The sequence below is a fragment of the Neofelis nebulosa genome, chromosome 1, assembly GCF_028018385.1.
Source record: "Neofelis nebulosa isolate mNeoNeb1 chromosome 1, mNeoNeb1.pri, whole genome shotgun sequence".
Classification (NCBI taxonomy): domain Eukaryota; kingdom Metazoa; phylum Chordata; class Mammalia; order Carnivora; family Felidae; genus Neofelis; species Neofelis nebulosa.
In genome coordinates this window covers 87,734,951-87,761,823 of record NC_080782.1, presented here as the reverse complement: position 1 = coordinate 87,761,823, position 26,873 = coordinate 87,734,951, and the positions used below count along the sequence as shown (strand labels likewise).

Below are 26,873 nucleotides of genomic sequence, written 5' to 3'. Positions count from 1 at the left end.
TCCATGCTACGAATTTATCCCTGCCCTGTATTTCTCTTCCAATTACTCATTTTACATTTTTTTTAAATGACTGTCTATCATTGGATTAAATGTAAGCCTTTAGAGAATAGAAGCTGCTGCCACATACCTTCCTTTACACACGCCTCTGTGAATACAATTTTTTGACCTTATTTGGCTTTCCAATCCAGTGAGAAGTAACTTATTTTAAATAAAGGAGGAAGTCAACTTACCCTTAAACCCAGAGGTTAATCTCCATGTAAGCCATCTTTAGCGTATTTAATTGGTATGGGAAATTTTGCTGGGGCAACTTTTGTTGGGGCTTCATAGTTGCTCTTCAGAAAGCCCTCCTGGGTTTCATGAAATCTCTGAACTTCTTGCTCATAATAACATCTCTAGACAAGGGGTTGTGTTCATGTGCTGTGAATACAGGGTTTTCAGAGGTTAACATAGAAACACTGTATAAATTTCAGGGGAGGATTTCAGTTCCTAGAATAGGCCCACTTTTTATACCAAATTAAATAGGTTCCGAATAGTAATTTCATCTAAGTCCTTATTTGGCAAATGTTTACTGAGCACTTACCATGAGCAGTACAAGTAATATGTAGATACTAGAGATTAACAACATAGGTCTTCAGGCAGAAGGAAATTAACATTTTTTTTTAAGTTTATTTATTCATTTTGAGAAAGACAGAGAGAACAATCAGGGGAGGGGTAGAGAGGGAGAGAGAGAATCCCAGGCAGGCTCTGCACTGTCAGCATGAAGCTTGATGCGGGGCTCGAACCTAGGAAACATGAGATCATAACCTGAGTCCAAACCAAGAGTCGGAAGCTTTACAGACTGAGCCACTCCGGCGCCCTGGAAATTAACATTACTGAGGGTCAACTATACGCTTTACCATTGGATTAAGCAGGTTTATACCAGCACAATCACATAGACAATACAAGGCTAAATATACATTTCACCTAGACTCTGTAGCAAGCTAATACATGGTATGATTTCAAGGATTGGAAGTCATTTGTGGCTGACCATAGAGGGCTTCATGGAGCAGCTGCTGTTTCTACTTGGAAATCCTAAGATTATTTAGTTGATGTAATGGGAACCTACCCAAGGAGACAGAGATGGTATGAGCAGTCACTAGAATCTGGAAATCTAAATATGTTAGGGAAGGTGGATAGACTAAGTTCCCTAGAAAAAAATAAACCACTGTTGGGGGAGGGGAGGTCATAGAGGTGAGGCTGGGAGCACACGGTGAGATCTTTAATACCAGGGTGAGGCTATGTATTAATTTAGGGGAGAGGTGGATGCTATAAAGGTTTGATAACTACATGTTTTAGGAAGATCGGTCTGCCAGAGATGCCTAGGAGAGACGGCCTTAAGAAAAATTGAGGAACAGTGGGTCCTACTGGAAGACTAATACATAAAGGCACAAACGGTTAAAGGTTTCAGTAAGATACCACTTTTAAGTTTCAGTATCTGGGAGTATAGAGGCAAAATTAAAAGAATCAAAGCATCTGAAAAAAAAAATCACGTTGAAAGGGCAGGGTGAATGCAGCTCTAGTAAGTTGAGCTGGAGATGACTTCAGTGTACGTAGCGAGAGAAGTGGTGCTTAACCAGGGCATGTCCTACACACCCTTGAAATGACGCAAGCTCCAGCCGATCATCTACAACATCGAGCAGTATTACAAAATTCCACAACCACCACACACAGCAGCACTGATGGGTGATCTTTGGGCATGTTCCTTTGTCCAAGTTCAACTGTAAAAAGGAAATAAATTGAACTTCAGGAATTCTTTGGATGAAATTCTGAATATTGGCTACCGCCAGAGGAGAGCAGCAGTTAGTTTCATACTTTTCAGAAATGCATAAAAGAAATAAATAGAAAAACACAAGTCTTTCAGGTCTGCTTGATTTGTTATTGTTCAGGGAGAAAAAAAGCTGTAATTATTTCATCTAGTTAAAAGAGAGGAAATAGTCTAGGGCTATACTGAATAAACCAAATTTAAATGAACTGTCCAAATAAAAGGAAACACAATATTGTAAGTTAAATTTTTTTTTTACCTCCCAGCCAAATATATATATATATTTTTAATTTCCCTATCCTTGCAGTTTACGAATACCCAGATGCCAAGCACAGAGGTGCCTTTCCCTCACTGGCTCCTCATCCTTCCCACACCCCATATCACCTTCATTCTGCCTCCTGCTTCCTCCTCCATGGGGAGCACAATCTGAACAGTGTTTAGGCTTATTGGTTACAGTATAAATATTTAACATATCAGGTACAATTGTAGCCACATGTCTGTCACTAACTTCACATGTAGTAAATGATTAAGGTACTGTTTGTTTAACCTCTGGATCTGGCTCATCATAAGGATTTCATAGTTTGAACACTTTTAGACAACAAAAACAGGGAATAAACCTAATGATATGCATAGAAATCACTTGAATGCATTTATTTGTACAGTTATCCATACAAATAGACAAATACGACAAATCCACAGAGATTAAAAAAGAGCGAAAGAGGGGCGCCTGGGTGGCGCAGTCGGTTAAGCGTCCGACTTCAGCCAGGTCACGATCTCGCGGTCCGTGAGTTCGAGCCCCGCGTCAGGCTCTGGGCTGACGGCTCGGAGCCTGGAGCCTGTTTCCGATTCTGTGTCTCCCTCTTTCTCTGCCCCTCCCCCGTTCATGCTCTGTCTCTCTCTGTCCCAAAAATAAATAAAAAACGTTGGGAAAAAAAAAAAAAAAAAAAAAGAAGAGCGAAAGATACTTTATTTGCAAGCACCTACCAACTGAAAAATTGGTTATGTCTATTTAGCTAAACAGACCTACAAAGTAAAGTCATTTTCTGAGCAACTAGAGTTTAAAAACTGCTATAACAACTTGAATATTTCAGTAGCCAATTTTGTGGTAGTAGGTATGAATTTTCTGCATAGTAATGACAGTTCTCCAACTTTCCCTTGTTGTAGATCTTCATTTTTACATGAAAACCGTGTGTAACACACCAGACTGTCTGTTGCATCCTTTCCACTAAACATGTTAAAAAGTAATTGATCAGATATCTTTAGCACAAAGGAATGGAGAATGAAAAGTAATTTTACAAATATATTGATATTAGCAGGCTACAGGTGTTACAATTTTTTTCAGATGCCTTCCACCGAAATCTCTATCTGAAATTATCCACATTAGTTAATGATACCATCTTTTTTCTCTCACCCTATTTCATAAATATAAAATATAAATAATATCACAAATTCTCAGATATGTTTCATTACACCCATCTCTCCAGTTCTACTTTAATAAAGACTTTAATCAACTCATACATACAGTCTTCAACAGATCTTACTGCCATCAGACTCTTCCCCCTCTGATTTTTCTTAAACCTATTTGCCAAACTAGTCATCTCAAAAATCCGTTTTATCACACATTTCCAGAACTTAAAACAGTTTCCAGTACTGATTATAAGTAAATTCATAATCTCTGACAATCTTGTCCTATCTCTATAATTTTCTCCTCCTGTATCATTTTACTTTCCATGACCTGCCAGCATGTGCCTTCAACTCAAGCTTGATGAGTCTCATTCATATTTTCTGCCTCTTCCCAACCAGTAATTCCTCCCATGCTTAAGCCCCATCTCAAATACAGTTTTCCCTGAAATGTTCACTGGCCTGACAAAATGCACAAAGTTTCCTCCCACTGTCCTTTACACTTATCCTACAATTTTGGATTCAGTCTTGTGTTATTTTGTGATTCTTAAATGGAATACATTCTTTCATACACAAATTCACTTGCCTTAATAAGTAATAGCATTTATACAATACATTGTATAAATAACTGTTATACAATAGTTATATTGTATCTGGCACAACTCAAAACAGAAATGTGATCATGCAATGGTCGTTCAAACTATGAATTCAATAACTTCACATCATATGTTATTAAATTTGATAATGATTTTCCCAATTCCTATTTCCCAATTCCCTATTTGAGTTGTTGGTACTGGTCATCTCATTTCCCTCCATTTGTTTTCTATGTGTTAGTTTTTAATTCTTTTTTCTTAATGTCAGTATTACTTATTTATGCCATTCTTGTTTCCAGAAATTTCAAGGTGGCTTACAAGAACATATGTCAGTCCTTGTTGCACACATTAGAAGTAAACAAGAAAAAAATTAAAGGAATATAAAATACTAATTAAATTCAAATATAAATAAATAAGTTATTACAAAGTGCTTTAGTAAGCAGAGAAGCACCATATTAAATTTTTCAACTGGTTGAGATCTACATGTGTCTCCACACGTAAAGCTTACTTTATAAGCTTTAAAAATATCTTCCAATGTATGTGGTTCAGTAGTTACTGTTTTGTTTAGTTTTAATATTTTAATTTTTCTTGTTTTAATTTTAATAAAATCTATAATGCAGAGAGTTTAAAAGAGTCAAATAGTTCTACAAAGTTCATAATGAAAATAGCAGACCTCCCCACCCCTCCTTGTGGCAACAATTCTTATCTCTTTATCTCTTTAACGGATCACATTGTTATTTATCACCAGGTCTCTAATATGCTTTTATTGGTACTTTTTAGGTGGTTATTTTGATATAACTCACTACATTTAAAAGTAACATGGTTTTTATTTTTCCTAATTTTTGAGTGAGTTTTAGGTATCATTTGTTTACTTACATACTACATAAGGTGGGCATTTAGAGCTCTGTCCTCCTGCTCCCTTACCCCCTTCCCCAACTCAGAATCATTCCATCTATGGTCCATATTACCTTAGCTGTAACTTGGTGATTTTTCTGGAGTTTTCCCCAGGTTATCCTGTATTTCTTGTTTTATTCATTTGCTTGGTTCCTTTCAGCTCCAAACTCTTTATCAACTGCTCATTCTCCACTCTAGATATTCAGGTTCACCAGGTATTCTATCAATTTCATCCACATAAACAGGAACTTTTCTTGGAGCCTCTGACCTTGTCCTTTGCGAGCAGATTTCCCCAGACAGGTAGTGTACAGTTCTGAGTCTGGGGCTTCCCTTCACTCCCCATCTATATCAGTGGATCTGCTGCTCTGCAAATCTCATTTCGTCCCATTTCTTGTGCTTCTCCTTTGATTAATGGCACACACTTTCCCCTATCTTATTAGATAAAGAAATACATTATGTGAGAAAGTGAATAGTTGAAAATATCCTTGATTTTCCCATCATGTATAGGTCGGCTAAATGTACACTTCTAATTGGAAATTACTTTTCTTCAGAATTTTGTTGAAGACAGATTTCTATTGCCTTTTATCTTTCAATGTTACTCTTGAAAAGTTCAGCTATTTTGATGATTTATAGTAGACCTGATTTTTTTTCTCTTCTCCCTGAATTTATATACTTTTTTTTGTTTGTCCCCACAGCCATAAAATTTTGTGATGGCACGCTTTGGTATAACTTTGTTTTCTACCTTTCAATAGAAACTCAGGAGATGACTACAATCTGGAAAAAAAAAAAATTCTTGGCTTATACCAAGAAAATAATTAATGTTTTACTTCTTTTTTAAAATTTTCTATGGAATTCTTATTTTTCAGATATTTGACCTATTGGACAGGTCCTCTAACTTTCTTATCTTTTCTCTCTTGTTTTTAGTCTTATTGACATTTTTTCTACTTTCTGATATTTTCCTAAATTTCTCTTCCCATGCTTTATTATTTTTTCTCTCAAATTTTCAATTTCAACTGCTCCTGTTTCTCTCTGTCCATTTTTGTTAATACCTTGTTCTTGTTTCATGGTTAAAATATTTCTTCTTTTTAAAACAGTTTTATTCTTCCTCATTTGTTTTCTCTCTCTTTTTCTGATGGTTTTGTTGTAATTCCTGTACTACATATGAGAGACTAACATTGTAATCTTTGGTTGTCTGTCAATACTTTTTAGATAATTACAGTATACCATTTCTGTTTCTCAGTTTCTAAATCCACTTCAAGAAAGGATGTACAAGGCTTCTGATATTTAAACTTCATTTTAAATATGGAGCAGAAAAGACAAAAATAACAATGTATATTACATAACTTTGCGATGATAAATTTGAGAGTCTAGTTGAAAAAAATTAAAGAGAAGTCAATAAAAGTAAGTCTTTTTAATAGTCAAAAGAAAACTTTCATTCGCTGCATTATTCTGGAAAACTTTTTACTCTAAAGGAGAAAAGACTTAAAGAGAAATCAGTTTTCTAGTCACCAAATAGTTTGCCAGATAAAATAGAAATTTTTGGCCCATAGAGTGCATGCAGAGCAAATGAGATTTGTACTTCTCTCCAAACGTTTCTGTAGGATTTTAGATTAAAGTTAGAAAAATGCAAAATTCATTTACAACTGAGTAATTATAAGAGTCTGTTAATATCTAGAATCTGCATATTTTTAGGAGATAGGTAGACAGATAATAGGTAAATATATAGATAGGTAGATAAGTAAATACACAATTTTATTCCTAAAGGCAATTCACCACATCTCTAGCTATTAACCAACTAAGAAAGAAAAATAAGCAGATTAGTCATAGAAGCACTGTAGATAATTATTTTCAAATGACCTTCACATAAAGAGTAAGTTCTAGAATATAAAAAAGCTTAAACTCCTAAAAATTAATAATTATTTTAATAAAATAATTTAAGTAAAATTTATGCAAGTAAAATTACCAGATATTATATTTATAAGAAAATTTGAGAACAACTATTTTTTTTTAATTTTTACTTGAGACTTAGATTTAAAAATCATCCTCAGGGCACCTGGGTGGCTCATTAAAAATAAAAATATGGAGCACCTGGGTGGCTCAGTCGGTTAAGTGACCAACTTTAGCTCAGGTCATCTCACAGTTCGTGGGTTCGAGCCCCGGCTCGGGCTCTGTGCTGAACTCTTGCTTGGAGCCTGAAGCCTGCTTCAGATTCTGTGTCTCCTTCTCTCTCTGCCCCTCCCCCACTGTCTCACTCTGTTTCTTGAAAATAAATAAATGTAAAATATATAAATAAATAAATAAATAAATAAATAAATATTAAAAGGTAAAAATCATTTTCAAGCATATAAAGAACGATAACAACACAATTCAAAACTGAACAAACTGAGTAATCAAAAAAAAAATCACTAAACAATACCAAAAAAAAAAAAAAAAAAAAGAAAAGAAAAGAAACGAAAAGGAAAAACCAAAACAGCAAACCATGCAAAAGAAACAAAAGTAGAATGGTATGTCTTATCCACTAACACAAACTTATTCTTGGAGCTTGTTCCTTATTTGATTTCTCTTTGAGTTGTAGGCACGGTAAATATGAAAAGACTGACAAATACGTTTTACTAAATCCCAAATATTTTACAGGTTTGAGCTGAAGAATTTTTAAACACTAAAGTGATGTTTATAAGAGGAAATAAGTAATATGTCTTGGATTCATTCAGTTGAATGTGGATTTATCTCCAAATGTTCAAAAAAAACTGATGAAAATGAAAATAAGCTAAAGTCATTTAATGCCTCTGATTTGGATAAATAAAAAAGTTTTACTAAACACCTACACTTTGAATGTTATAACAAGACGTAACATGTACATAATTCTGAGATATGCATTCTTATATCAATGCATATGTCAATATATAACACTATGTTTTAAAATATACAAACTTCCAGCTCCCTCCTCTTTAGTTTTTCAAGCAATTTTAACTCAGAACTTGGTGACTCAGAAGAAAGGCATTGCTAAAACGGCAAAAGATCCCAGAAAAGTCTAAGCCTGTGATGAGGAGGTTTTCTCAGGTCTGAAAGGAACAGCTTCAAATTCAGTCATCAGGCTGTGTCTTCAATGCCACCATCAATGTTGTTTTGTCTAAAAGAGTAGTAGGAATGCCATGAAAAGCATGGCCATGCTTCAGCAGATAAAACTGAAGATAAGACACTTTTCTGAAATGAACTGTTTCCAACAAAACATATTTGGCTCATTTGATTGAAGGCTGGACACTATCATGGAAAGGGAGTCACATTAGAAAGTGAGAGAACTGGGGGCGCCTGGGTGGCTCAGTCGGTTAAGCATCTGACTTCGGCTCAGGTCATGATCTCGCGGTCCGTGAGTTCGAGCCCCGTGTCGGGATCTGTGCTGACTGCTCAGAGCCTGGAGCCTGTTTCAGATTCTGTGTCTCCCTCTCTCTCTGCCCCTCCCCCGTTGATGCTCTGTCTCTCTCTCTCTCTGTCTCAAAAATAAATAAACGTTAAAAAAAAATTAAAAATAAAAAAAAAAAAAGAAAGTGAGAGAACTGAATTCTGGTCATATCCTGGTCACTAATTCTGGGACTAAAACATTGACCCTGTCTGTGCCAGTTTTCTAATTGTAATGAATTATGGTATATAGTGAAAACATATAATTGAATTATAGAAGAAACTCCTATCAAACAAGAATAAATTTCAATAGCATACTTCATGGTCCAAAGTATCATTACCACAGGTAGTCATAGTAAGAGACATGGCGATGAGAAAAACTAGATAAAGGGAGAGGAATAAAGAGGAGGTACAGGAGACCCACCTGACAGTCAACTGACCTCATGGAGTGTGGAAAGGATGGAGACCATTTCTCAGTCCGACCATCTGTACCATCAGCCATCTGACACTATTAGGCACAATGTAATGGTTTTCTTCTCCAAGACTATAAAGGTGAAACTATCACTTAATCAACCATCTTCAATTTAGATATCTACTTAGACATAATTTATTTATTAAAAGATCTCTTTCTCAAGCTGTTTGGAATAATGTTCCTCAAGGAGAAACATTTAGTTGAAACATTTCAAGATAAATCATGAAGGAAAGAAATGTTTTTACTTTGATTTTTCAAGTCTCTTTGCAGACACTGTTAATCTTCAACTTTACACAAAATTCAAAGTCATGACTTTTTATCATTTAAATCAAGGGTGCCCACTGTATTTTAATTGATCAGGAAGAAGACTAGAAGCTGTTAAAAATGAACCTTTGAAAGACACATAAATAGCTTTACCAAAGGATATTCAATAAGCTCTTTCACAGATTGTTCACAATACCACACTAAACAAGAAGGTATTGTCATTGCAATATCTGCATGAGAATGCGTGGAATAATTCCACCAGATTTTACACCAGAATTCTAACAATTCTAGTCATGAGAGGTATTGTAAGTCATGGTTTCTGTACATGATACAATTTTATTTTTTGTTGCCTCTTTGTTTTGCAATGGAATTGGCTATGTGCCTGGTGCCTTTTATAAGAATACATTTCGAAGTAATATTTAAATAATTTAGCTTTATTATATGGTATTTACAGGAACAATAACAGATATTCATTTAAAACACCATTTAATGCCGTATGCAGTCTCTAGTTCCTTCCCCTTTCCTTTAACGGTCAATGGAAAAATCACTGTAAAATTTGAGGCATTAATAAATTTACTAGATGCTTCTTTTCTCTTTCTCTAAGGTTAACTAACTTGTTTTTGAATTCAGCATTTGTTAGGTTCTTCAATTCCAAGATTAATTTTTTTGTTGCTCTAATGTAATGTTGCATATTCATTTGCAAAACAAAGACACATGGGCAAAAACTTCTGCAATATTGTCTGTCTAGGGACAGCTCTGAGGATTACAATATGCTCAGCTCTCATTTTTTTGAAACAACTTCGGGATGCAATCTTTAGTTGAATTTCAAAATGGATTCTAATTTTTACATGGATCCTTCTGGCAAGGAAATTCTGGGTACCTTAAGGAACTGAAATAAAAAATATAAGACATAGATTCTTGAAATCCCCCCTCCATCTAGATGAAAATGAGCATAGGAAAACATACTGTGATAATCCAAAACATTCATTATGAAAATCATGTAAGATTTGAAACTCTCTGCAAGCTGCATTTGATTACAAACTTCTCTTGGGACTATGCCTAGGTATTCTTGGGCTTGTGACCAGACTACATTGCTTAGCCTACCAACCATCACTGAACATACTTTAATATCACTTAACTCCACAAGACCTACACTGTGGAAAAGTCCACATTTGACACACTTTCTACACAGCCCTGATTTTTTCCCCAAAATTTCATATTAAACTTAGTAGCAATGGTAAAATGCTCAACACCCATATCTTCTGTAACATTGCTGTTCTTTTTAGATTTCTGAAACCAAACTTCTTTTTCCATTGGTACTCCATTAATATTCAATCTCTTCTTGCTCTGTACCTATAGTTATCTGATGGCAACGCTAGCTTTATTCACACTGCAAAAGGAAACACCCTAATCTTACCCGGTAAGGACAGTAAAGGAGTGGCCTGGGATGAAAGGGAGGCTGCTGAAGGAAAGATGCAGGCAAAGGGAGGAAGGAGCAGGGTCATATAGAATATAGTTATTTGAATTACACTATATTGAGTCTTATGACTATGTATATTCATCAGTAATATATATTCAAAAAAATATCTATGTCAAAGTACTTTTTCTTGGTCTGGAGCATGTAACTAGTCCTAAAGGAAAGTTGTAAAGAGGCCTTTCTATGGCAAGGATCAAGGAAGGAGAAATTTTAGATTAATATTCCTATAAGACAACACTTGCATATAACTTAATGTCTTTGTTTCAAACTTTAGTTCCTCTTTAATTCTTAGGGAGTGATAATAAATTCTTAACTTTAACGTGTGAAATCTTCCCTAGTTTGACTCTAAACTACCTTTCCAGTTAACTCTACCTGTCATGACAGCTAGACAATTCTACAACTTTGTTTTAATATCTCTTGTCTCTTCATCCTCCCTCTAAAAATCCTTCCCTGGCTTCTTTACTTAAGCAAACCCCACTAATATTTTAAGATATAGTTAAATTTCTTTTTTGATGCTTTTCTGACTTCCTCAACTGTATTTATGAACTTTCTTCAGTGAGCTCACCTTCTTCTGACATTATACTTCTTCTTTATACTACTTATTTATTCATTCAATAGATGCTTATTCAGTTCCTACTGATATAAAGGTACAAACTTGTACAAAAGGCAAAGGTATAGACCTCCAAGATTATAAGCTAGAAGCATAAGACAAAGTCATACACAACTATAATTCAGAACATAAATGGCATAGGTAAAGTGTATACAGGGTGCTATGGAATGTCAGAGAAGGAAAACTACATTTAGATGGAGGCCATAAATATAATTTTAGCAGACATACTTAAAGTATTTCCTGAGTTCATTGTTCCTTGATGTAATTTTAATGTAGCGCACTATGGAATTGTATTTTCACCTTGCTTGCACTCCATCTCTGGTTTATAAGTTATTTTCAGATATGGAGACTTTTTCAGTTAGTTTACTTCTGGCTATAAGTAATAAGAAATCCTTATTCAATTAGCTTGAACAATAAAAAGTTTATTTAATACTTTAAGAAACCCAGACATAGCATCTTTTCAGCATTAGTTAAGAGATCATTAAGATCAGGTACAAGGCAATAATATCCTTTCTCACTATTCCTTTTCAACATTCTACTGGGAGTTCTAGCTAAGGCAATAACACAAAAAAGGAAATGAAAGGATTGAGAAGAAAGACATAGAACTCTTTGTTTGTAGGAGAAATGATCATCTATGTAGAAAATCTAAGAGAATCGATAAGAAAACTCCTGAAGTAATAAGAGATTATAACAAAATTGCAGGAAAAAAGGTTAATATGAAAAAGTCAATCATTTGTCTATAAACTAGCAATGAACAAGTGAAAATTGAAGGCAAAAAAAACCAGTATCATTTGTATTAGCACCCAAACAATGAAACACTTGGTTATAAATCTTACAGAACATGCATAAGATCTATAGAAGGAAAACTACAAAACTGTGACAAAGGCAATCAAAGAAAAACTAAATAAATGGAGAGATACTCCATGTTCATGGATGGGAGGACTAAACATTGTCAAAATGCTATTCCTTGCCGATTAGATCTATAGATTCAGTGCATTCCCAATCAAAATACCAACAAGTTATTTTGTGGGTATCAAGAAATTAATTCTAAAGTTTATAAGGAGAGGTAAAAGACCCAGAATACCCAATACATTCTTGAAGGAGAAGAAAAAAACTGGGAGACCAGACACTGTCTGACTTCAGGACTTACTATAAAACTACAGTAATCAAGACAGTGTGGTATCAGTGAGAGAACAGACAAATAGATCAATATACCAAAAACAGACCTACATAAATATAGTCAACTGACCTTTAACAAAGGAGTAAAAGGCAATACAATAGAAAAAAAAAGATAATGCTTTCAACATATAATGCCAAGTAGACATCTTCTTGCAAATAAAAAAAAATGAATCTGGACACAGACCTTATACCTTTCACAAAATTAACTCAAAATGGATCACAAACCTAAATCTATCAATACAAAACTATAAACTCCTAGAAAATAACATGGAAAATTCAGATGATCTTGGGTTTGATGATGACTTTTTTAGAATAAACATCAAAGGCACAATGCATGAAAGAAAGAATTGATAATGTGGACCATATTAAAATTTAAAACTTCTGCTCTGAGAAAGATAGTGTCAAGAGAATAAGAAGAGGACCCACAGGCTATGATAAAATATTAGAAAAAGATACATCTCATAAAAGACTGTTATCCAAAATATGCAAAGAACTCCTAAAACTCAACAACAAGAAAACTAACAACCTGATTTAAAAAACTGCCCAAAGACCTTAGAAGTCACCTCACCAAAGAATAAAAATAACCAGAGAACACATACAAACAGCCAACAGATACATAAAAAGATTCTCAACATCACTAATCATCACAGAAATGCAAATTAAAACTACAATGCAATGTCACCTCACAGCTGTTAGAATGGCTATTGTTAAAAAGACAAGAAAAAACAAATGTTGGTGAGGTTGTAGAGAAAAGGGGAACCCTTGTGCACTGTTGATGGGAATGTAAATTGGAACAGCTATTATGCAAAACAGTATGGAGTTTCCTTCAAAAATTAAAAATAAAACTATCATATAATCCAGCAATTTCACTTCAGTATTTATCCAAAGAAAACAAAAACACTAATTTGAAAAGATATATGCACCCCCATATTCATTGCAGCATTATTTACAGTAGCCAAGCTATGGAAAAACCTTAAGTGTCCATCAATGGATGAACAGATAAAGAATATATATATATATATATATATTACACACACATACACACAATGAGAGAGAGAAAGAGACAGAGACAGAGAGACAGAGAAAGAGATAGAGAGAGAAAGATGGACCTTGTGGGCATTAAGCTAAGTGGAATAAGTCAAGATACAAAAAGACAAATACAAAAGGATTTCACTTATATGTGGTATCTGAAAAATAAAACAAAGAACAAACAAACAAAAAGCACAAACAGACCCATAAATACAGAGAGCAAACTGATGGTTGCCAGAGAGAAGGAGGAGTGAAGTGATGGAAAAATGGGTGAAAGGGAGCAAGAGGTATAGGTTGCCAATTATGGAATGAATAAGTCATAGGGATGAAAGATACAGCATAGGGAATATAGTCAATGATATTGTAATAGCACAGTATGGTGACAGATGGTAACTATACTTGTGGTGAACATAGCATAATATATAGAGTTGTTGAATCCACTAAGTTATATGCCTGAAACTAATGTAATATTGTGTGTCAACTGTACTTCAATAAAAAAAGATATATGAATTACAGCTATGAATATGAAAAGATGCTCTACATCATATGTCATCAGGGAAATGCAAGTTAAAAAAGTACGAAATACCACTACACACCTACTTGAATGTCCAAAATCCAAAGCACAGACAACACCGAAAGCTGGTGAGGTTTTGAGCATTAGGAACTCTCATTCATTGCTGGGGAGCAGGGGAGGGATGCAACTTAGTACAGCCACTTTGGAAGACAGCTTGGTGGTTTCTTAAAAAAAAAAACTAAACCTAACCTTAACATAGGATCCACCAGTCATGCTCCTTAGTATTTACCCAAAGAGGCTGCAACATGTTTGCAAAAAACGTGTACAAGGATATTTACAGCTACTTTATTCATAATTGCCAAAACTTGGAAGCAACCAAGATGTCCTAAATTAGATGAATGGATAAATAAACTATTACACCTTTAGATAATTGAATATTTTTCAGCGCTAAAAAGAAATGAACTATCAACCCAGGAATAGACATGGGGGAACCTTCCATGAATACTACTAAGTGAAAGAAGCCATTCTAAAGAATTTTTATCTGCTTGATTTCAACCATATGACCTAGAAAAGGCAAAACTATGGAGACAATAAAAAGTTCAGTGGTTGTTAGAGGGTAAGGCCAGGAAAGGATAAATAGGGCACAAAGTATTCTTAGGAGAGTGAAAATATTCTCTATGATACTACAATAATAAATACACATTATTATACATTTCTGCAAACACATAGAATGTAACACACCAAGATGAAGCTCATTGTAAACTGTGGCTTTAGGATTATTATGATGTACCAACGTACATTCATCAATTGTGACAAATGAACCACCTTGGTAGGGAGTTATTGACAATGGAAGAGGCTATGTTTGTGTGCGCCGACAGCTGTATAGGAAATCTCTATACCTTCCTCTCAATTGTGAACCCAGAACTGCTCTAAAAAATAAAGTCATTTTAAAAAGGCATTCACAAATTTTTTTTAAGTTAGGAATTCGAATTTTGCAAGAGTTCTATGAAATGGATTATATATTTTAATGTTCTTAAAACTCTTCAATGAATTTCCACTACATTTAGAATATACTCAAACTCATTAATGCAGCCTATAATGAAATGCTGGTCATTTCTAACGTCTCCTATCTTGATTCATACCACTATAGCTCTTGGCTCTGCCCTCAAGCCACACTAGCCACTTTCTTTTCTCGATCCATACTAACTCACACTCCATAGTGAGTCTTTGCAGTTGATTCTCTTTTGCTTTGGAAGTCTGAAGCCTATTTTGCATACCCAGCTTCTAGGAAAATTTGTGTTCACATCGTTTCCACAGAGAGGTCTCTCCCGACTACCTAATCTAAAGCAGAGTCCCTCAATCTTTATATACCATATCATTCTATTATCTTCACCATGCTACCAACTTCAAAATTTATCTTGTTATTTTTTCTATGTATTCTTTTATCTTTGTCAATGTCATTCCTCTCTAGCACAAGCTTTACGAAAGCAAGGATCTGGCTTATTTACTGCCGAATTTCCAGCACCTAAAGCAGCACCTAGCACAAACTAGACACTCAACAAGTATTTGTTGAATATAAGAATATCTACATTCCTGTTTTCTCTAAAAATATGTTTAGATGAGGATGGCAAATGTGAAGCAGAAACTGTTGTGTAGAGACAAAGATATGAAATTTCTTCTAACATTAATTTTATAACACTTTTCATAATCAACACTGTATTTCCAAAATCTTTCCCTACTACCCATCTCTGTCAAAATAACAAGCAGCATTTTCAAGTGAGCATGTATTTTAAAATAAGTCAGGAAAACAGCTTTGGTTTCAATAGCATTTTTGCCCTTGTCATTTGGGGAAAAGATTCTCATCTACAAAATAGAATACAGAAATCCTTGTGAACTTACATGTGCTGCCTTTTCCATTCCACTGCACTTCTACCCAACCATGGAGCATTAAATGCAAGAAAGTCATGGAGGACCCATAGGATGTATAGGTAACTAGTTAATGCACATTACCTCCATAACCTCCCACTATCCTGTATTCCACTTTATTGCAATTCATCAGACCATGAATGATTCTATTCATTCACAAATATTGTCTAAATTGACCAGTCTTAGTCCCCCAGAAAGCATAGGATGAAACAAATACTCATGTATTACTATTTTATTAAAGATGCAAACTCAGGAAAGCATAAGTGAGAGGGAGGAAGATGAGGCTAGGAAGAATAGACAAACTAAGAATTGAGTATTTTACAGTATCAAGTACAACGGGTTGTTGAATCTTAGAAGACCCTACATGTTCACTATCAACATGGAAAGTGCCTCTCGGTCAAGGAAAGGGGGAGATTTTTATCTACTAGATCCATTGTCCGTTGGTCAAAGGTTTGTCCTGCAGAGCAAAGAGTTCTGGCCTCTCTATTCCTCTGATCCTTCCCTCCTCTCATCTGCACTTCCGGATTGTATTTGTATAAATGCCAAGCCTCCATATTGGGGTCTTATTTTTTTAATGTTTATTCACTATTGAGAGACAGAGAGAGAGAGAGAGACAGAGAGAGAGAGAGAGCAAGCGGGGGTGGGGCAGAGAGAGAGGGAGACATAGAATCTGAAGCAGGCTCCAGACTCCAAGCCCTCAGTGCAGAGCCTAATGTGGGGCTCAAACTCACGAACTGTGAGATCATGACCTGAACAGAAGTCAGATGCTAAATTGACTGAGCCACCCAGGTGTCCTCTTATTGGGATTTTATGCCTCAGTATCAACAAGGAAGCCAGAAGGCAAGAGGACAATTTCTCAACGTGATTGTAAGAGGATGTATGGTCAAATGATGCCTGCACGTAGTCTGTCAGAGCCCAAGCAGCACTAGTCTCCTCAGCAGTGCCCGAGATGAGACAAGTCACCAAAACAACGGAGACAGATCAGTACTACAGATCTCAAGTGTGCCTGGTACAACTACCCACTCCAGTTTTCAGTCCTAACTAAATCATTTCATTGTAAATCTAGGAAAAAGCCATAATTGTTGAAATTGAAACTGAAAACAACAGCATAAGAAACATCTACCTTTAGGGGAAAAGAATCTCCATTGATTGGCCAGTTTTGTGATCCAGTAAAGGGCTAAGCATTCACTTAAGCACTTTCCATATGTTCATTTTATGGCAGGTAATAGCACAGCTCTGCTCCAGAGTACTGGTTTTGTTGTTGAGCAGTTCTCTCAAAACTTCCAGGAATCAGAAAAGCTTTGGACTTCGGGTTGCAGAGGAAAACAGGGGAAAAATGAGGAAACAGTAAAGCAGCAAGAGGAGTGAGCAGGAGAAAGAAATAAGTAGTTCAAGTAGTTGTAGAGACTGTCCCCAATTACCTTAGGAGCTATTGAGAGACATTTTGTGCTGCTGATGTTCAAGCTTTGACCCTGAAAGAACATCAAGACAAAAGAGGAAAGTGAACAATCATTTAGAAGACAGGGACAATTCAAATCATCTACTGAATTCTGGCAAGAAAACACGGAAACCTTATGCCTTGTATAACCAACTCAGGATGATGAAAGACAGGATTATTATCTTAATGTTTTTTACACTGAATTATAGAGCTGAAAGGAACTTTGGTGATCATGGGATCCCAAATCTTCAAATACAGACAAGGAACTATAAACATGAGAAAGTGACTTGTCCAAAGTCAAATAGTAAGCTAAGGGCCACACAAGACCAGAACACAAGACTCCCATTTTTATTGTCAATGCCTTTCGATAACTTCAGGTGATTTAACTTTCCCAGAGAAAACACAAAGCAAACATTTCCCCCCTACTCAAGAAAAAATTAAATTAAATTAATGAACAGAGTGAAAATAGGGCTTTCAATTATATATTTATATATATACATATTTATTCATTTACATTTATATATAATATACATTTATATATAATTAATAGTGTTTTAAAGCAAAAGTACACGTGAAAAGAAAAGTGTATTACTTTTTGATATTTGAGCACAAATTGTTCTTAGTGCTGACAAAAGATTTACTGACCTGATAGGAAATTACTAGCTAAAATCAAACCCACATAGAACCGTTGGCTACTCCTTGCTTTGTTTCATCCTATTCAAAGGCTCCCATAAATACTAAATCTATATCTATTCATAGAACAATGAACTGCCAGCTTCTGCTCTAATGTACCACATTATCTACATTGACCAGATCGCTGCAGAATCTTGGCAAGGATTCCTTCTGTTAGAAAACTAATTCATTGCAGTGAGACACATATTTATGCTTTATTTATGTCTATTGGACAAAAGATTATTAAACAGAATGGATGTTAAGATTACATTAAAAGGTCTGACAGAAGGCAGAACTTCAGAGCGAAGACTCTGTCCTCCTTTAACTCAACCCAGTGCAACTCCTTGTGAACACAGCCTGCTAGTTCAGAGATCACACTGGTTGGGCAGGAGCAGAGGGTTAAAGACTGAGAGAAAAATATTACCCTCCTTTTAAACAGGGTAATAAACAACCTTATTTTGTTTTGTTTCAACACGTTGGTCGTGCTTCTGCTGTTCTAAAATCTGCCTGTGCCGCAAGGGTCCTGGAGGTAACCTGCTGCCGAAGAGGCAACAGGCTTGATTTGCATTGACTCCAGGTGACCTCCCTGCAGGCAAAGCCCTGAGGACACCCTTCTGGAAGTACAGGTAGAGTTTAAAACACAGGTCCTGCCTGTACGATATTTTTAAATTGGCAGAGTTAAGAGAAAGAGAAGCAAAAATTATTACCAACATGATTCATTTTCTCCCAAAGCGCCTCAAGAGTCTCCAGAAATATTTAGCAACACTCCCACTGCATTTGTATTATTTAGATTTATTTTACTTGGAATAAAGTCATTTCTTTCCAACCCACATGTCCGAGGTTTCTCATTATCCTCAGAGCAGTCACATGACAGATGGTAATGGCTTCTTCTGTGCTGAAAAATGTCAATTGTCACACTGTAGAGAGATTTTACATTGTGTTCAAAATCTGCTGAAGAGAATGGTGTCAGTCTTTCAAATATGGCAAAAGGCTTGACCCTACTATTTCATCTAAAGATACAATACTCACAACTGAAAGTGATGTAGAAGGGATGGGACTGTATCTGAGATATTAGGAAAAATACGTTATTTTTCTTCTGATATTTGTGTGATTCATAAAAGAGCAGTGTGTATGGGGGAGGCCTTATTTTGTAGCTGTTGTTATTGTTTTTATATGTTTGATTGGGTAGTTGCTTGGGTTTTTATTTTCCTGAATTGTGTGCAAAATTATGCCTATAAACAGGAGGTATTTTAGATGAGGGTTATTCTAACAAAGCACACACAGAAACTTTTTTTTTTCCCTGCAAATAACAAATCTCTAACAAGGACCCTAGCAAATGTCTTTGGGAGTGTACCTCTATAGACTTGTCACTTTTATTTAGTGGATAGTAGAATCACAATACATCTTAACCATTAAATGAATGCTTGTAGAAATTAACTGAGACAAATCTAAAGTGTGGGATTCACTTGACATCAATAGGAACATAGAAATAAACCCTACGGCTTTGGGTAAATACACCACCTGAGCTAGCCCTTAGTGTAAAGAGATAACTGATTCCACCATTCACTCACCTATTTCTAAAACTCAGATAATTCTGAAAGAATATTCCATTTAATCACATTCTTCCTGATTTAAGTTGAATAATTTAGTTCAATAAAAATTGCTTGAGCATATATTAAGCTCCAATGATACAAAAAAGAATAAGATAAAGATAGGTATGCAAGTCACTTTAATATAAATCAAGTACTATTTAAAGGTACAAGCAAAATGTTTTAGGATCAGAGGTGGCAGGATGATTAGGAAAGCTTTCATATAAAAATAAGATTTTTACCTGAATCTTAAAATATAAGTGTGGTTTCACCAGATGGAGTTAGTAGATATGGAAGATCATTTTAAGTAGTGATAAGAGTGTGGAGGTGTCAAAGTGTAGGGAATATTTGGAAATATTTGGAAAATGTAAGTGATTTCTAATATGACATAAGAGATATGATGTGGATGAGAAGCCAGAAAAATTGACTCAACAATTGTGAAGAGATCTGATTTCATTTTATAAGCAAAGGAAATCTATCAAAGGTGTTTGTTGGGTACTCACGGGTTTGTTTGTTTGTTTGTTTTAAGCAAAATCATCTTGGTATTGGGGGAAATAACCAAAAGAAAATATCAATTTGAGGGGAGAGACACTGGGTTGAATGGCCAGTTAAAGGGATTTTTATCATTTTCTATAACAGATAAGGGCCTGGATTAGAGGAATTATTATGTAAATAGAAAGACAAGATTAGAGGTAAAAAAGAGAATATAAAACTAATTGGATATGACATTTGAGAAAGAACGAATCGGAATTTTTTTTAAAAAAGGTTTATAGGTAGCAAGAAAATTAACAAAAAGCACTAATGTAGAAGCAGTATTCAGAGCAGTGAATGTGTTTGGGGATATTTTGGAGTTGAGAGACCCAAGGCAGAAAATGTTGACAATGTTAAAACTACATACTGCTTTTGTCTTTATGAGTGAGTTGGGGATTTAGAGTTGAGGGTTGTGAACCTAACTAACAGTGAAGGCATGGGGGCAGATGAGGTCCTTAGAAAGGAGATGAAATAAGTCAACACTTGCAGGAGCTGGGCTGGGCTGAGGAATGGCTGGCTCCTCACCAGTGCATAGGGTCAGTACTCCCCACAGGCCTACCTACACAGGGCATACCCTGTGTCCTCAGGCCATTGCTGGCTTCTCAGTCCATTTCGCAGGCAAATCCCTGCAGATTATATGGCATGCAGTCTTTGGTAAAAACCTCAGGTCCAAATGAAGTTTATATCAATAAACCGAGACTATAAATAGAAGGTAGATCATTCCCCCTTAGCAATTGGGTTCAATTTTATCCCTGAAAATTATAGTTATATATGCTCTGAGTTTTATCATTGAATTTAGCATGAAAAATCTTTGCATTTTATGTACTTTGTTCATCAAATTATATATGGTATTGTTTCTATTGAAAATAAATAAAAGCATTTCATATTTTTTAACAAATAATGATACCTTAAGACTAATATTTACTTAAGTCATTCTTACTTTCACATACACTATAGATAGCTCTAAAAGCTGGTGAGAAATCTGTCTATATGCTTTACTCTTTGGCACCATTTTCCAGTGTTCGCTGTTGATAACTTCTTCAGAATTAGATTACCACTTTGGTTTAGCACATTACCTACTTAAGAAGCTCAACTGTGTTTCACTATATTTCTTCTTGGCTTGGGGAATATTCAGTATAGACATTAAATTCAAAATTTTCTTTCCCAGACATCCAGATGAAAAAATGGGGGAAAAAATCAGTATAAAATTTTAAGCAATGTTTAACTAAGTCAATTTAATATAATTTAATATACAATCATTAATATATAATACCATGTCTAGCTGTTCCTTGCAGTAATTCTAAACATTATATTTAGAATGCTAAATACTATCAAGAGAGCCTGGGTGGCTCAGTCAGTTGAGCGTCCAACTTCAGCTCAGGTCATGATCTCACAGTCCGTGAGTTTGAGCCCCATGTCAGGCTCTGTGCTGACAGCTCAGAGCCTGGAGCCTGCTTCGGATTCTGTGTGTGTGTCTCTCTCTCTGCCTCTAACCCAGTCATGCTTTGTCTCTCTCTGTCTCAAAAATAAATAAAAACATTAAAAAAATTTTTTAGAATGCTAAATACTATCTTACTTTCTTACTTTTGTGGGTGATATGGGGAGTAGGAAAGCAAGGAGTGATGCATGAATAGATAACTTAAAAAAAACAAACACACAGAAACCTCTGTGGTTTGTGATATGTGTTGTAAGAGAGATTTTAAAAAAGCTTCCTATGATATTTCTTCTAATGAAAAAATTATATTCCAAAGGGGCAAGCATAAATTGTAAGAAAGGTAAGATAGTTTGTTGTGGAAACAAAGAATAAATACTAAAAATCCTAGAGGGGCCTTTTTAGAGCATTTAGTGTGCTACTGTGTAGCCAAATCTCTGAGGCAGAGAAGGGACTCAGCCCTTCTCACACTGGTATAAGGGAAAGTACCAGGGATAGTAGGCACTGTTGGTAATCTACTCAGATTCCACAGTTATTGGAGCTGCTTTGCCAGCAAAGATAAAGAAGTTTCTGGGAATTTATATCACCATTTCTTCCCTACCGCACCCACACCCCCATGACTGATTGGTGCCAGAGTATGGGAACCCAGCTCCTTCGATGGTTCTGTGCAGTTTAGACTCTAGAGCTCCCCTGGGAGAATCAGGCTGAGCTTTGCCTGCTGGACATTACTTATAAATTCTCACTTCGATTCTTACTCTTCTCTGTCTTGCTCCCCTCTCTCCCTTACTGGATTTTCCTGGGAATTCTGCCTTAATACATCCCATTGCACACAAATCCTTGTCTGAGGATCAGTTCTGGGAATAAGGCTGAAAAGATATCCAGAATCATACCATGGAGTACCTTGAATGCCAGCCTAAGGTTAACTGAAATTGGTTATCTTCCAGGTATTTGGCATAGTTTAGGCATTGTCCTTTTTTGGCAGGTTAATCCTAAATAAAAACAGGCTGCCTCTACCATGGGGAAGTTGGGGGTAGGGGGGAGACAAGAGGATTAATAAGGCCCACATACCATAAATTAACCTAAAATCTCTTAAATATGGAGTATCTACTCTCCTGTCTTTTCAATGGTTGTTTAATATTGTAAAGTTGTCTACGTTTGCTAGTTTAGAATTACAAATTGAAATACAAAGAGAAGCAAGAAAATGGATGCTTGAGGCAACTGGGAAACAATACACTATTATGTAAGAATCTTTTCTTACCTTAGGTAACACCCAGTCAAACCCTTTCACATTCTAACTCTTGGGCAGTGATACCAGAACAACCCTTTGTATCATTTGGACACAGTTACCTTTTATTTACAAGGGGGGAGGGGGGCAAAAAATGTGGAAAAGCATTTCCTCAGGCCCTAAACTACGCTCGTCATGAATAAATGTTTAGGGATATCTAAACATCAGTACCACCACTAAAAGCCCAATCCCAGGGCCCACGTTCCTTAATAAATTGTGTGTGTGTGTGTGTGTGTGTGAGAGAGAGAGAGAGAGAGAGAGAGAGAGAGAGAGAGAGGGTTTACAATCAGTGGGGCATTCTAAAACATAGGGCCAGGGCCTCACTTGCTGAGGTCTAGCGTTATACTAAACAGCAAAATGCTGTTTCAACTTTAATTTATGAGCACCATGTCCATGGGAAAATATGCTGAAACAGTTCTTTTTGAAGGTTGAAAAAGTGAAAACTATATACACAAAGGAATAAAGGTTAGATAATGTTTCAATATAAGATACAAACTGATATGCATGGTTTTGTAAGTTAAAATGCATTTTACCAGCTCCATCTCTTTCATAACAAAAAATCTTACATTGAAATACATCCCAGAATATGTAAGTCACATACAATTTCAATAAACCTCTATTTATACATTGCAAACAACAAAAAATACATTATACATTGCAAACAACAAAAAAGGCATATTTTCCTTTTCTTCTTCTAAGAATTCCTCACAATAGACATCATCTAATGCCAGTAGACCATTGTTTACTTAGTGGTATTGAAGAACAGAATTTCAAAAATATTCTTCAAGAGGTATTCATAATAAAAAGTACTTTGATTCAGTAATGCACAGTAAGGTTAAGCTAGTGCCCCTTAAAGGATGTTTTATCCTAGAAAAGGACATCATTTCAAATAACATAGAATATAACTTATGTGTTGCAATCCAAAAATGTAAGCTACGTGACAGAGTGGAAAAGAATAAAACACAGAGTTTGGAGTCACCAGCTATTGCCCCAAGAGGGTCAGTAAAGGATTTAACTCTGACACGAACCCACACACTTAATCTCACCTCTTTGGCAAGTCCACCACGTAAAAAAAGCATATGTTGCTATTACTTAATCACGAGAGCAAACACTTAACACTCACTTGTTGAATAAATGAATAAATAAATGATCAATCTATTTTGACCTCTGTTTCCAGACTTGCAGAATGAGGAAGCTTACATTACTATTGGATGATTGGTTGCGTCTGTATACATTTGATCCAGGTTTGGGAATAATTCAATGAAAATAGGACCTCATTACACTAGCCAACATCACAGTTTGAGATGGTTTGTATCTCCTATACTTTTCTAACCAGCAGTATCCAGACTCAAAATAAACTACCTGCAGGGCTATGGTTAATGGTAACTTTGAGTGGGATGTGACAATAGAATTCTAGGTAATTAATCTGTATTCCCTTTACTATTTCTCAAATATTTGTTACACTGCAATGCATTTACACTCCTGATTCAGAACTTCCAGTTCTACTTCTACTGTGGTGGGGGAGGGGGGGTGGAGTGCATAAGCTATCTTGGGATTTTCAAAACGCCGTGCATCTTGTGCCTGTACAAATCATAAGACTCTTTGTCTGAACCTCGTGTTACTTGCATGGGAAAGCATGAGTAAGTTCTTCTCTGAAGTTTCAAAGAAACGTTAACATGCATATGTTTGAGAGGAAATGAGCCATGAATTACAGAACTTCCCAGCATGCAGTCTTGTCCAGTCTTGGCTCTCAATTCCTTCTAAAATTCTTTGCTTCCCTGAAATACATGTCATGTGCAGGTTTTGTTCATAGCCAAGCAAAGGTTTTCCATCGCTTTACAATGGTTTGCACTGGCTTCAAACAAAATTGCCTGTGTCAGGGTAGAGACTCAAAAAAATGTTTATGCTGATATGACTCAAGCTCAGGCAGAATTTCTTATTTCCTTTCAAATGTGTTTTTCAAAACCCAGGGCATATGTTCTGCCTGAAAGTTAGAAACATTTGTGACAATAACTTAGAATTTCCTCTAACCTAATATACCAGCTTCAAAATTAATTATGGAACCATTTTAAGAGCAGGTAGAGAGCTCCAAAGCTATTGCCTATATATGGACAGTCTTACAGCACAAAAGAGCAATACCTATGATTGGCAGAATAATTGGTAACAATGGTTTTTAAGGAAATGCATTCTTGCCATTTGGTCAAAAGATAGACATTTGGAATAGTAAGGTTTGACAATCATATAAGAAGAAGAAATAGAATAATAAAATTTAAGATTTGGCAAATGTGAAATGTTTTTAAAGTCTGCACTTTCTTCATGGGGAAAAAAAGTGTTTCTTTTTGCTTACATATTTTTTAAGTTTAAATATGTTATCTCAAATACTTCAATAAGTTTGCAACTTTGAAATCAGTTCAAACTTAATAAATGCCTATCAGTGTGGAATGTATTGGAAAGACAAGGCAATATTCTTTACGTTTCTTTCAATATCTCAAAATGTAACTGGAAAGACAAGATAGATCCGTATGTATTAGTTTATACTTGAGATAATTACAAACAGAATTGGAGGAGTGTTCTAGGCTCCCCACTTACATATCAGAGTTCTGTTAAGGCACCAGAGCTAAATTTTCTTGTCAATTCATAATGAGCATCCAGCCATGACATCATATATATTAACTTAGAAAGCTTTTTGCCTTTCCCTGGTTGTTAGGCAGGCAAGATATAATTTGAAATTCATCTGACCATATCAGAAGAAACCAAGAATTCGAGGTTAGTCTAAAAACCTAGATCTGTCAGTATTTATAGATGGATCGTTACCAGATGGCAAGATTCACTAGAAGAAAATATAAACTACTCCCAGGATAAAGCAGATGAATGTAGTGGCAAGGTGTTATCTGGCTCTCCCCACTTCTCCTACTTTTTGGTCATGGGATGTGGGCATTTATACTGTCCAACTGTGAAAGGGATGAGATCTAGGAAAGGACATGCGATGGTAGTCTGTAGGAAAGATCTCAGATCTCAGACTATGAGACGTTAAATGATGATATCCTTAATGAACAATATATTTCTAAAGACGAAAAGGAAATAGGGTATTCTCATTCAGTTAGTCATTCAAAAGACAGGACTTCATCGTGTAACACTTGCAACAGAAATCTGAAGTATCTAGTTTAGCTAAGAAGAAATATGACAGTAAGCTTTCATCAGTTCTGATGCTTGAATGCCAAAATTTATTTGACTCAAAGAGGTTTTGTTTTATTCAAATTCTTATTAAAACCTCTAATAAAGTTGTCTTTTACTTTTTCCTCTATTTTTCATAAAATGACATAATAAATAAATAAACTAAAAGGGTCAATTGGACACACATGGTGAATTATAATGACAGGTGAAGGACAATTATATCACTGATACATACAATTCTTCAAAGTTTTAACAAGGCTGGCATTTCTTTCAAAGTGACTGCCAGGTTTTGGTTTGTTGGAAAAATAAGGAGAGCAAACTGCAACTTTAATAACCTTACATCTCACATAGCCACGAATACTGCAATGGAGACAAAAATGATGCTATTTAACATATATGGGAAAGAATGAAAAGGAGAACTAGTATGGGATGGGCAGGGGAATGAAGAAATGTGGAAACAGTGAACCTGATCTTATTTTTGACACATCGTTCACTGTGATGGAAGTATAATAAATTACATAAGATTTTGATATTTCAAGCGGATATTTGAGAGACACTGGACATTTATGTGCTGAGCCAGGCCATCCGTATATATGAGGATCTCATCATAAAAGGAATGCTTGAAATTGAGAGAAGCAACTTCAGCAAGACGGGCAGTAGTGTCCTAGACCTGGCTTGGACAAGCTTGTGAGGACAACTGTTGAATTTTCAGAAATTTTCCAGTTGATTGTCGAGACAGCCAGTATTAAAAATTAAATAAGAGAAACATAGTTAAATGAATTATATTATAAACAAAGGTATTAAATATTCAAAATTCATCACTTCCTAATTATTTTCCTTTTTTATTATCTATCCTCTTGAGGTTATTTACATCTATTATACATTGTATGTTTGCAATGTCCGGTACAAATGACAGTGTGCGCTCTTCGCAATTCCTCACTTAGTGACATCAAGTTGGTAGCTTAAAAGCTCATTTTTATGAGAGACTATTTGTAAGGTTTCCGAATTATTTGAAAAAGTAATCCTGAGTTAGAACGAGATCTTTATAGTGAAAGAGGATCCATGTTACAATTAAACTGCTTTGTAATAGTTTCTGGCTAGACTTAATGGTAAAAAGTGAGGCCTCCTACAAATGGTGATTGAAAATCAAAGCCTAGAAGTAGCTGCATTTCACTTGATTACTATTAAAGGGCCAA

General features: G+C 35.5%; 1 long non-coding RNA gene across 1 annotated transcript; it reads right to left on the bottom strand.

The window, feature by feature from the left end:
- Positions 1-236: 236 nt before the first annotated feature.
- Positions 237-16,862, bottom strand: LOC131511469 (uncharacterized). Its single transcript, XR_009261540.1, has 3 exons — positions 16,680-16,862; positions 8,526-8,629; positions 237-417 (listed from the first exon to the last, which is right to left on the bottom strand). It is a non-coding gene; the product is annotated as an uncharacterized LOC131511469 (long non-coding RNA).
- Positions 16,863-26,873: the final 10,011 nt, after the last annotated feature.